We start from the raw sequence: 12,377 nt of genomic DNA on the forward strand, positions 1-12,377 counted from the left end.
TCAGCCATTTAAAAGAGGAGAAAGGGTTGTATAAAGAGCTGCTTTCTGTGAATAATCCACTTTAGAATGTTTCCACAGATTGATTATCTGAATCAATAGAGTATTTAAACATGGCAATACACTATTACATAGGATGGTGAACCAGTCTATATGTTTTTGAATACATATTTTACATATTCATATTTAATTGTATGATATTTGAAGATAAAACAATTATGTGTTAGTTAGGAATTAAGGTAGTGTCAGCATCACATAAAATTGGCAAATCGGAAAAGGTACTGAATACGAATACGAATTTTATACAATGAATTTCCGTTTGCCAAGGTCATTTGATTAATCAAATTACTTAACAAACAATAAACATGCATGTTAGCAAAGGTAAACTTTCAAAGCTTTCATACAACAAAAAATACTTGTAAAGTATAACAATGGAAGTGTATGTGGTTATACCAAGGCTCACATTGAATACATGACAGGACACAACTCTCAAAAACGCATGTGCACTTAATGTATTATTCCACCGTATTAGAAGAAAATGTTACCACATGCAGGTGGGAAATTAAAAGAAAATGCACCCAGTGTGTGTGTGTTAAGTAAGGATTGAGTATGTTTTCTCATGAGTGTAGTATGTGAGACTGATTTTGTGCCCATGTGTTGTTAATGATAAGTGTTAAAAGTTCCAAGAAAATCAAGAATCTGCTAATATTTCCCAAGAACAAAGCATGTTAGTTGTTAACAATATGCAAAATTTACACTTAAATGCAGCAACCAAACTAGCAGTTCAAGAAAAAATATTTAACTGGTCAATCCAGCATCCATATTTCCCTGACCTCTGTACTATATACGGATATGGGTGTACATCAAGGTCAACGTTTAAATATTTGCCCGTCGCATACTGATGTGCAACACACACCAGGAAACAATCGTGGGGAGTACAACAGCACCCTTGAACCCCTTATAGGCTCAAGGCATTTGACTTCAGGATACCAAAAGTGCATTCAATAATAGTTTGTGTACCTATGTGTGTCTGCTCTATTTTTTGAGGTAGTGTGGTTGGACGTCTGTAGGGCCTAAGGAAGTGGGGAGGGAGCGCATACTGGCATCACCTGTAACAAAGGTATTTGAAATGTTTTTAAAGACACCTCTATTTTGCTTGTAATGCATCTTGCATACAAACATGCAGTGGATGTGAGGGTAAAGGGTGCTGTTGTGTGATTGAGTATGTGTATGTTACTAATGACACCCTCAGATGCACATGTAACTCCAAAGTGAAATGTTGTTACTTACCTGTGATACATGTCACCAAAATCCCCAGAGACCTGGTGGCCTGTGTAAGAAATTGGATTATTAATTGGATTGGGTGCCTATCTACCTTAAGGAATAATCACAACCCAGGACTTGGGCCAAGGCATAATTTATTGCTGACCACTATGGAGCGCGGGTTAGATGCTACTACCACCTTTGGCCTGGTCAAAGATTAATCTTCTGACTTCAGTCCTTTAAGTCCCTATCCAACACAGAAGTACACTATTAAACCTCCCAGGACCTCAGAGTAGGCACTTCGAGACTCCCAGTATGTGAGACAGAGACCAACAGTAGTGTCCAGCACAGATCCTGTTGCCACTAGTCACCCTGGGTGTTCATGTTTTTTGTCCTGGGTAAAAGAGAGCAAAGAGAGAGCAGAGACAATCCTTAAGGGAGCTTCACATGTCGCAAATATCAGATTCAGTCCTGTTTTGATCATCCTCATGTCTGGGAGTGTTCTGAAATGGGTGCCTAGAGGCCCCACATTTCTGCCTGGCATGAACTTATGGGCAGGAATGACTCTGAGGCACACCATAACAACTGATCCAAATGTTCCTGGGCCAACATTCCCACTTTTGGCATTTTTAAGATGACAGACTTCTTCAACTACACTAAAGTTAGGCTCTGAGGGCTAGGTGTGTGAGGGGGAAATGTAGACTTGCAATCCTAGTATTCTTCCAAATCCAGTTTGGGATAGCCACTGTATCCGCAGTAAACCAAGGAACAGAGGTCTGGTTCAACAAAACAGGGGTTTCCAGCAACTAGACAGTGGATACACAAGAACATTTTGAGTTTGTTCGCCAACATCCTACCCACCTTATCTCTAAATTTGCAATATATCATCCCTAAACAAGTAAGGATGTGGTGTTTTTATCATTTTATCGGGTCCATATCCTGCCTCGAAATGTTATTAATTGTGCCAAATGGCCCTGGCTGAGTTTACTCTACGTTTAGCATCAAGGGCTCCCAGCTCTTTAAATAATTTCCTTTTAAGAGCTTCCCTCATCGCTTTTAGGCCTCTTTGATAGTGGTTCCTCCTCAAGAGGGCTTTTTGTTCATCCCATGTTCTGCTTTTGCCAAGGTCACCTCAATCATTGAGCTCCATGTGCTCCTACATTTGATGTTGAATGTGTCTGGTTCTGCTGGGTCCTTAAGGAGTGAGTCATTCAGGCTCCAGCTACCTCCCTTGGTCTTCCCTCTGAGGCTGGCCATTACAGCTTTCCCAAGATTGGTCCATGAGCTGAGATTGCCAAGGGTCCCTGAGCTACATCCTCCAAAATCTTAGTACTCAACCTGTCCCTGGCAGTATGTGATCTGTCCAAGCTTAGGTCTGGTGTGCTTCTGAGTAATGCAAGTAATCAAGAAGTGTTGGCAATGTCACTAAGTGTCAATCAGTCCAGTTTTGAAGACCCACTGTCTTCCCTGTATCAAGAAGGCTGGTGTGCCCCCCTCTTCTCTGTTAACCTCGGTGTACCCACACTTCATCACCTCCACCTCTTCTCATGTCTTCTGGGTCTCCACCTCTGAAGCCTTTCTGGTCTGTGGCAGGTGTTGAAGGAAGTTTTCCCCTGCCTTCCAAAATGTCCTTTGTGTCTGGGTGTCTGCTTCCGTTACCTCTCACGGCCTTGTGCCAACAAGCAAGGATAGCTAATTGACTCCTCAGGACTGAGGACTCACTGGCTTGTCTGGTGAAAGCCCCAGCTTGACCTTCGCTTCTTCTAGTAATGCTGTCTCAAACTGCGACCCCCTATTTGGAATCGTATCGTATGTGAAGTGGGTGGTCCCACGAGTTGCTCCCCCCCCCTCCCCACACCCCCAGCTCTTAGGAAGTCCGTTACTGGTAAAAGGATCGTCTTTTTGCACAGTGACAGCCAGTAATTCTTGAAAGATTTGAATTTTCGCTCCATCTATAAAATTGCCCTGCTTGATCTGCTTTTGACATCAGTTTCTTTTTCGTTTCAAAGAAGTGAACTTTCACCAAAACGTCCAGTAAGTTGACTGCTGGTGGTTAGAGGGACGAATGTGCACCCCGTCAATTCGTATTGTGTTTCCATCAGTTGTCATCTGAATAGCGTTTAAAAGGTGACTTGCATCCTATTCGAGTTTGTTTTTGTTTACCTCACATGAGTGTGGCGTATCCACACATTAATTCGACAGGATCTGTTGTCTAGATATTTAGAAGTATGTGTTATTCCTTAAATTGCCTTAATCAGGGATTTAGCTGATCTGCAATGTCTCTCTAGTTGTACATCATCTGAACGGCATTTACCAGGTCTCCACTTCTCATCTGATTTCGTTCTAGTCATGTTGCAATTCGACCTTGATTTCATCTTTTATCTCTTGTAAGGCTTGCATCAGAAAGTTCTTCCTAATCCCTCTTTAGTCAATTTGGAGTCCATGTGTGCATCATCAGATTGCCTTTTTCTGATGATAATCTACTGCCCTCTCACCCTCTAGTTTGCGGACGATTCCCATGTGCCCCAGTATTAACTTCCTTTTTAGGTCTCGCCTGACCCAGCGCATGCGCTGGTCTGGCGAGACTTATTGAGAGGGCTCCAAAAAGTGCTACCAGGCCAGCCTAGAGCTACTGTGCATGTGCGCGGGCGCGCGCGCCGCGCTTTACCGCGATTTACCGCAATTACCTTCACTTTCGCGGCCGCAAGGCCGCTTCGGTGATCGCGATCACTTTCGCGGCCCCACGGCATAGCCAATAGGTCTCGCTATTGGGACCTTATAAGTATTTAGTTATGCAACTGTTGCATGGCTAAACACTTATAAGGTCCCAAAGGCGAGACCTATTGGCTATGCCAATGCTTGTAGTGTCTGCCTCCCGTCAAATCGGTGTGATGTGGGCTCTTTAAGCCTCTTGTGGAGGTCGTTTTCCTAAACAGTCACCAACAGCACCTCGAGGTGCTCCGAAGCCTCCTCTCTCTGGTCACTGGTTTGGTCAGGGGGAAACTCCGAGACCAGCTAAAAACCTCCCGGCGGTCCAATATGTGCAGCACCTCAGCGGGCGGCCGTCTGTCCCTCCAGTCAGACCTCCTTTCACTGATCTCCTGAAGTAAAGTAAGTTTTACCTCTAGCTATGACTGGGGCAGGCAACCAAGTCTCACTCACCTCTTCCTCCGAGCACTTTATTTTTCTTTAAGGGGACGTTCCCTTTTTTTATGTTCCCCCTACTTGAGAAGGGCCAGCTTCTCAGGTATCTTCAACCTTTCCCCTTAGAGTTTTTGCCTCACTGGTGGGGCATCAGTAAGGCACGCTTAGTAATTTCGGCCCAGACAAGGGTCTGTTTTCTCTTTGCTTCCAGTGCTAGTACCTTTCTAACTTGGCCTGCCTTTTTCTACTCCGTCCTCACCTCATCCAGGTTGTGGGAACTTTCAGTCCTCGTTTTTTCATCAGTGCTCATGTGTTTTTTTTAGAAGTTCTGTCCTTGTCTTTGTCAAAGTGCTCTTCCACGTTTTGTGAAGTACTTTTGGGGTATGCACTCAGAGGCCTGACGATTACCCATTTCACTGATGCCCTATTGGTAGTGCCAGCCTGGTTCTCGTGACTTTTTCCCCAGCAATTTCCAGTGTCATCAGATGATGCCATGCGGTTTCAGGTGTCCAGTAAGTATGTGATGACATGGAGTCATGTACGACACCGACTAGCCTGATAGTGCCAGTCCCATTTTACCATGCTTCATCGACACTAGGGTGTGGAACTCTTCTGGGTGCCTCACAATGACATTTTTCAACTGTTGACAGTGACCAGGTCAGATGGCTCCACCTAAGGTGTCGAAGTTTAAACCCTGTTAAAAGCCTGGAGTCAGATGATGACAGTCGAGTGATTTTTCTGCTCTGACCACGGAGAATGTAGAATGTCCTGCCACTTGGAGAGACACTGTAGCGTGGTTGTCAACACACAAGATTCTCCGGAGTGCTGAAGGGCACGGTGGAGAATGAAACCCACCCTGTGAATACTAAGATAACGAAGGCACCCATCTCCGACAGAATTCAGATGGAGACCACCAAGAGAATAGTGTGTGCTTGAATTGCAAGCAGACCCAGGAGACTGATATATCTCTGGGGAGGCCAGCACTCAAACTAAGGGCTCTGTACCAGTGCCTAGAAAGGTGATTGTGGTCCAAAAGGGGGCGTACAAGTTGCCAGTGATCATCCTATCATAGCAGATGGCTCAGTAAAGGAAGCATCCTTTACCACACAGTGCAATTGCCACGCATATGCCTTAACAGCGCATGCCTTTATCACCCATATGTCTTTACACCAAATTCTTTTACCATGCATGCCTTTACCACTCATGCCTTTAGCACACTCTTTTAGTAAGATAGATAGATAAATAGATAATACTTTATTGCACAATGAATTCAAATCATAACAATCTGAGACCCCTGAACAGGACAGGAGGAATACCAATAAATAAGACTAAAAGAATATAAATAAATCATTATCTGAGAACATAATGAAAAAGGTGACACTGTACAATCACCTGCATTGGGAGGACAGTAATAATGAAGAGGCTATTTCTCCACAGACTAAAAGGCTCCCCTTTGCACCCCTTCAGTTACTGTTTTGGGCAAAATATGGGGAAGGTTGGTTATCGTGGCTTTAGGGCGCTGAGAAGTTGATCATTGTGAGATTGCGAAATTCTGCACAGGGGTGATCTCAGAAAGCTGCATGGAGGCCAGTAAAGCAACTGCAGCTTTAATGAATTTCACAAAGCGAGCAGCTAGCTGAGTGTATTCACCTCTCAGACACGCTTCTACAGTGCCTCAGCAAGTCTGGATGCTTAAAATTAACCAGACCAGTCGAATCTTGAACTTCCTTAGCGAGAGAAGCTCCTCACCGTTACAGAGTACATGGGTCAGCGATTCCTCTTCCTTAGCAAATTGTCTGTCAGTGTCATACAGATTCCTCCAGCCATACCACTAACACTTCAGAGGGACTAATCCGAAGCACAGCCCCATTAGTTGGTGTTTAGCGGTTACGTTGAGGGACAGAGAAAGATATGATGGGAGCTTCTACAGCATCGAGGCCAAACCTCCGTGACCCAGTTTCTTCACAGCTTGTACTTCACGATCCGTCAATATTAGTCTAGCTTGTTTGGCCAGCAGTTTAGCCACCACGTCTACCAGCATGCCACTTGTCCAGATTTCACTTGCTTTGATTTTTTTCACTTTACAAAAAGCCCATTCCAAAGAGTTTTCTACCCCCTGTTGGGCATTGATGTGTCATGGCAAACAGCGTCTGTGGTCCAGCCAAACCCCCAGATATTGGTAGGAATCCCCCACCTCAATGGCTTTCCCCTCAATAGGCCATGACTTCCTTTTTGGCAGTTTACAGGAAGATATCATTACCTTTGTTTCATTACATTCACTTTTAGAAGATTGGCCTTGCAGTAGGCTGTGAGCGCATTGAAGAGCCATTGGAAACTGATGGGGATTTGGTCCAAAAGGATCTTATCATTTGTGTACAGGAGTGATTGTATTTTGAGACTGGCCATTTTAGGTGGGAATGCCCTTACTGGCTAAGGTGGCCTTAGAGGTCACCTAAGTACAAATTGAATAAGAGTGGTGCAGCATGCATCCGTGCTTCATTTCTTTGTCCAGTTTTTGCCCATAATTGTCCACCCAGTGCTAACACTTATCTTTACCCTGGTGTCAGAGTAAAGGGTAACAATGGCTTTTAATAACACTTGGGGGATGCCACAGGTATTACGTTTTTCCCAATGTTTTGGACACAATACACCGTTGAATGCTGTTTGAAAATCGATGAACCCGGTGTAGAGGGCCTTGCCCTTGGCTGCCATTGTGGCTTCAGTCGGGTGCAAATGAGGTTGTCTTCAATATGGCAGCCCTTTTGAAAGCCGGTTTGAGTGGGGGGGGCGGGTTGTTTGAGAATCTACTTTTCTTCCACCCAGGCTTGGAACTTCTGATTTATTATGCGAGCATAGCATTTCCCTTCGATGTCGAGAAGCACGATCATCCTATAATTATGATTGCAAGCCTTTCTTATGGACAGGGACCAAAAGTGAGCCCCTCCACATACCAATCAATATTCCTGGAATTCAGGCGCAATTACTGAGGCCCATCGGGAAGGGGCCCATTTGTATACCACGACCAGAATGCTACTTGGACCATGAGCAACACCTTTTCGCATTGACTTGATGACTGATGCTACTTGGGCCGGGCTGATTGATCACATATCTCAGGGGTCGAGGCCAGGCTGCATCATAAGCACTTTAGGGCCCATCACTGGTGGCCTGAGCGGGCAATGGTTCGCCGGTGGATCCACGAAGAAGTCTTTGATGTCAGATTCCTATTCCCCAGGGGCAATGTTGGTAATAGTCGCCTGGCAAAATAAATTGAAGCATTTGTCTGTCCATAGCCAGAATTTCCTCTGTCCCTGGATTTTATTACTTCATACGAGTCAACCCATCTCTGAGCTTCCTCTTCCCTCCTTTTGGCATAATGGAATTTTCTGTATTCTAGGTGTATTGTTGCGACCTGGGTTCACAGCCGTTTATTGGCCCCCTTGTCTCTACTAAACTTCGGCAGTACTTCTTTTAAGGTTGGTTTTAAAGTCACTATTTCCTGTTTTGTATTGCCTGCAGTACTGGTGATCACAGAAGACTTGCCATGTTCTGGTTTACCCAAGTGGACTAGATGTTTCCTTAGATGGTCAACAGGGTCTCCCAGAGGTTTACTATAGTGGCTCTTCCGCTTGCTTGCTGGGTTGTATCCATAAAGTGGTCCACAATTGCCCCATGCTCATCATGATTTGTCATAGCCCCTTAGGGGTTCCGCATTTGCTGCTACGCTCTTGTCTCTGCTGCTTTGCTCATTTGCACATACTTTTTACCTGATCCGCATACCCGCACTTTAAAATGATTGAAATTGGATGTTTTAACAGATTTTTTAAACCGCTTTGTGTTTGGTGCCTGCTGGGGATACTTGGGACAGTCCACTTCCTGCATTCCCGCGGTGCCGCCGAGAGCAGCCATTTTGCTAATTGACGCTCTAGTTCTCGGGCACACAGGATTACTCGGATGCACGCTACACGGATGCGCAGCGGGCGCACCACAGGCGCGCCAAAGGCAAGCCCGTCTGCGCCCGTCAGCGTCCCGAAAGCGGCCAGCGCCAGGTATGCTGCCCGTTGTATTTTGCCTTTTGAGGCTCCGTTGTTTTACAGCCGTAAGAAATTGCTGCTGCTATGGCCTAGCAACTTTAAATTAAATCCTAGATGGGACGTGTGCCGCCATCAGATGACAGTTTGTCAGGAGTGTCAGTTTCACCTTTGCTCTGATCTGGGGGGTTGGAGCATTTGAATGAGCTCCCGTCTATAGTCAAAGTGCGTCCTACCATCAGAGATGGGCTGATAAACAGTCGCTCACTGGTGAAACATCACCAGAACATATTTGATCTTATCCTGGACCAGCATCTTGACTTTCTGTTCATCACAGAGACCTGGTTGAATGGATCCTCTAATCCAACTGTTCAGATGGCCATCCCAGTAGGATTTAAAATTTCCCGGACTGACCGCCTTAGCAGTAGAAGGGGTGGTGTTGCTATTGGTTATAGGGATCATTGGGAGGTGACTCAGGGGAAAAACATAGTACTGGGGAGGGTGAATGTTTGGATTTCACCATTGTTTTCTCGGCTCATTCCACTTTCTTAGTGGTCTAGAAGATGTTATTGTTCCTCGCGCTTTGCGCTTTTCGCAATATCTCTATTTGGGAGACCTCAATATCCATCTGGACCAGATTGAATTGGGGAATACTCGTGATCTATTGGACTCCTTGAATTTGGCCCAGGTCAGCCTACCCACCCATTGCGGAGGTCATATTTTAGACCCCATTTGCTCAACTTTCCTATCTCAATTGAAGATCCGCTTTCAGTCCCCTGGTCAGACCATTGTTTATCCTGCTTTACGTGGATTGTGGGTGAAAGGGCCGTCGACCATCAGGACAGTTCTAGCCCTGCTACCGCCAAAATTGATCCGGTAGCCTATAGTCTTATTTTAGAAGATTCTAGGTCCGCTCTTCCCGCTGACTTGAAAGGGGCTCTGGCCAACTTTACTGATTGGATTGGGCGGGCAGTTGATAGCCTTTCTCCGCCTTCATGCCGTCTCCGTCATATGAACTCTCCCACGAAGCCCTGGTTCTCAGCTGAATTGAAAACACTAAAACAACATTGCAAAAAGCTGGAACGCGGCTGGCGTATGGACTATTGTTCAGGGGCAAAGAAGACACTCAGAGAAGCCCAGAAAGTTTACTACATGGCCATTAGAAAGGCCAAAGGTTTTTACTATGCTGAACGGATTGAGTCCGCCAGCAACAATTCTAGGGAAATATTTTCTATTGTTCAGATTTTCATGGCCCTTAAGGCTATGACTACTAAACTCCCTGTTTCAGTTGCCTGGAGCCTTTGGCTGCAGCACCAGCTCCGGTTTTAACACTGACAGCCTTCTTCTTTGTTGACTTGTCAGAGTCCCTTAAAATATTGAAATCTATGAAATCTGGGTCACCATCGGACCCGTGTGCGACTAGGCTTCTGGCATCCATTGCCGAATCGGTCAATTTTTAGGTCAATACACTCGTCAATCTTTCCCTCAAAGAGGCAGTTGTCCCGTTGGAGTGGAAACAGGCGAAGATCCTCCCCCTTCTAAAAAAAAAACATTGCTTGATCCTGGGGACCCAGGGAATTATCGCCCCATTTCTCTACTCCCTTGTGTGGCGAAAATTTGTGAGAAGGCAGTCAACAAACAACTTATGGATTTTGTTGAGGGGTCCAGTTTACTTCATCCAGCACAATCTGGTTTTAGAGCTGCCTACAGTACTGAGTCCGCCTTGGTCGAGGTCTCTGAAGCTATTCGAGACTGTCTGGACTCGGGCGGAAGTGCAGCTCTCATAATGCTGGATTTGTCGGCGGCGTTCGACACTGTTCCCCATGCACTGCTTTTGGCTCGGCTGGTGGACATAGGCATCTCTTGGCAAGCCTGGAAGTGACTGGAATCCTTTCTTGCGGGGCGTTCGCAACAGGTCTGGCTCCCGCCTTTCTCGTCTCCTCCCCAATCTGTGACCACTGGAGTTCCGCAGGGGTCTTCTTTGAGCCCCCTGCTCTTTAACATATATGTTACTCCTGTGGTCCAATTAGCGGAAGAGCGGGGTGCCAAGATTGTTGCTTACGCCGATGACACCCAACTTCTGTTCACCTGGGGTAAATCGGAATTTTCTACCGCGAGGGTGAAGGAGTGTTTGACAGCTGTTTTCCAGTGGCTCTCTGCCGCCCAACTTAAATGTAACGAGGAAAAGACTGATATCCTTCTTTACGGTAGATTTCCCCCTCGATTCAGGGAATCTCTCTGGCCATCCGACTATCCTATGCCATCTTCTTTGGGCCTACCAGTCAAAAATCTGGGTGTCTGGTTCGATGAACAGTTGTCCTTCTCGACTCAGATTAAAAAATTGGCGGGGAGTTGCTTTGGGATATTAAAGTCTCTCAAGAAATTACTTCCATTACTACATAGGACAGCGAAGGAAACAGTGGCCTGGGCACTGATCCTCTCTCGGGTAGACTATGCCAATGGGCTGTATCTGGGCCTCCCTGACTACATTCTTAAATTGCAGGTGGTCCAGAATATAGCGGCCAGGCTGGTGCTCAACATTCCTACTAGAAAGTGTATCAAGCATCATCTGCGTATGCTGCACTGGCTTCCGGTTAGGAAACGTGTTGAGTTTAAGGCCCTAGTTATAGCACATCGTGCTTTGTATGATGGAGGACCTATATACCTTAGAAAGCGCTTTGCTTTCTACATGCCTACCAGACACTTGAGATTGTCATCTCAGCTGCTTGCGCAAATTCCTTGTGTGCGCCTCCAAAGAATGGGGGGCAGATCTCTGGCCGTTAGGGCAGCCACGGCTTGGAATTCTTTGCCTTTTTCTTTGCGCTGCATCCAAGAGCTGGGGCAATTCAAGAAACAGCTTAAAACCTTTCTGTTCTAATTCTTTTTCTTATTTGGTACTTCGTAGGCTCGCGCCGGGACACTCCTAGGAGCAACGGCGCGCGTTATTACAACCCCATAACATAACATAACATTTTCTAGTGGGCTCAAGCACTTCTTGGTTGCCAAGAGGTCTTATTTTAGGGCTGGTGGGCTGTGGAGCCAAGACTTCGCAAGTGAGGATTGCCTATTAGCTGACCAAAGAGAGGGTCATATTAAACTTGGTTATGCACTGAAAATGGGTAAAAGACAACCAGATGTAATCGAGGGTAGCCTTCCTGAAGCAGGAAGTATGCGTGTAGTCTGCAGGTGAATCGGAGCTGAATTTCCCATTCAGTGAAAGCATGCCTTGTTGGGTTAGGCAGAATGCCAAGATTTTACCCTTTTTTATCAGGTGTATTTAATTGTTTGTTGATCGGTGGTATGGCCCATATTTGATCGTCCGTGGCTACGAATGGGCTAGTCAACTCTGTGGACATAAGGTGCAATTTCACCCATCCTGACTTTCATATCATCTGGGTGTTAAGGTGAAACATCTTCCAGAGTAGGGAGCAATTAATCCATCATTGCCTCTCTTCTTGTATTGACAGGGTAATGCATTATAATATGAGGGTAAGCCCGGGCCGAATGTTGCTGCTCTTTGCCAGCAAAACTTCAAGAAGGATGTAGTCATCATTCCCTGTGCTGAGTACCGTGGCAGTTGCTGCCAGATAATTTTTCATGTGAATTGACACCCCTCTGGAGAGTGGCCCCCAGTCCATTAGGCCACTCCTAGTGCCTCTCAGACTGTAAAATTGGGCCAGGGAGACGAGTAGAGAGCCCAAATTTCCTGCAGGGCACTAATGTCACATTTATTTAATTCATTAATAGCGGCCTTCTTTTTTTTTTTTAACACAAACTTAATTGGTATTTTTAATACAAATGAAGTACTCACTCTTATACATTTCAACTGTAATATACATACAGAGATCAAGTAGTCTGTATTAGTAGTAATAGACATATTATGTAAATATACTATACCAAAACCCTCCCCCCCAGTTAACTAGGACGTGTCACCTATTTGGCAGT

At 45.5% G+C, this 12,377-nt stretch overlaps 1 pseudogene across 1 annotated transcript in view; it reads left to right on the plus strand.

The window, feature by feature from the left end:
- LOC146871794 (5' exonuclease Apollo-like) overlaps positions 1 to 12,377 on the plus strand; it is a 199,476-nt pseudogene that overhangs the window by 149,534 nt on the left and 37,565 nt on the right. The gene's annotated exons all lie outside the window — the stretch shown is intronic.

Source organism: Triturus cristatus, chromosome 1_1 (assembly GCF_964204655.1).
Source record: "Triturus cristatus chromosome 1_1, aTriCri1.1, whole genome shotgun sequence".
Taxonomy (NCBI): Eukaryota; Metazoa; Chordata; class Amphibia; order Caudata; family Salamandridae; genus Triturus; species Triturus cristatus.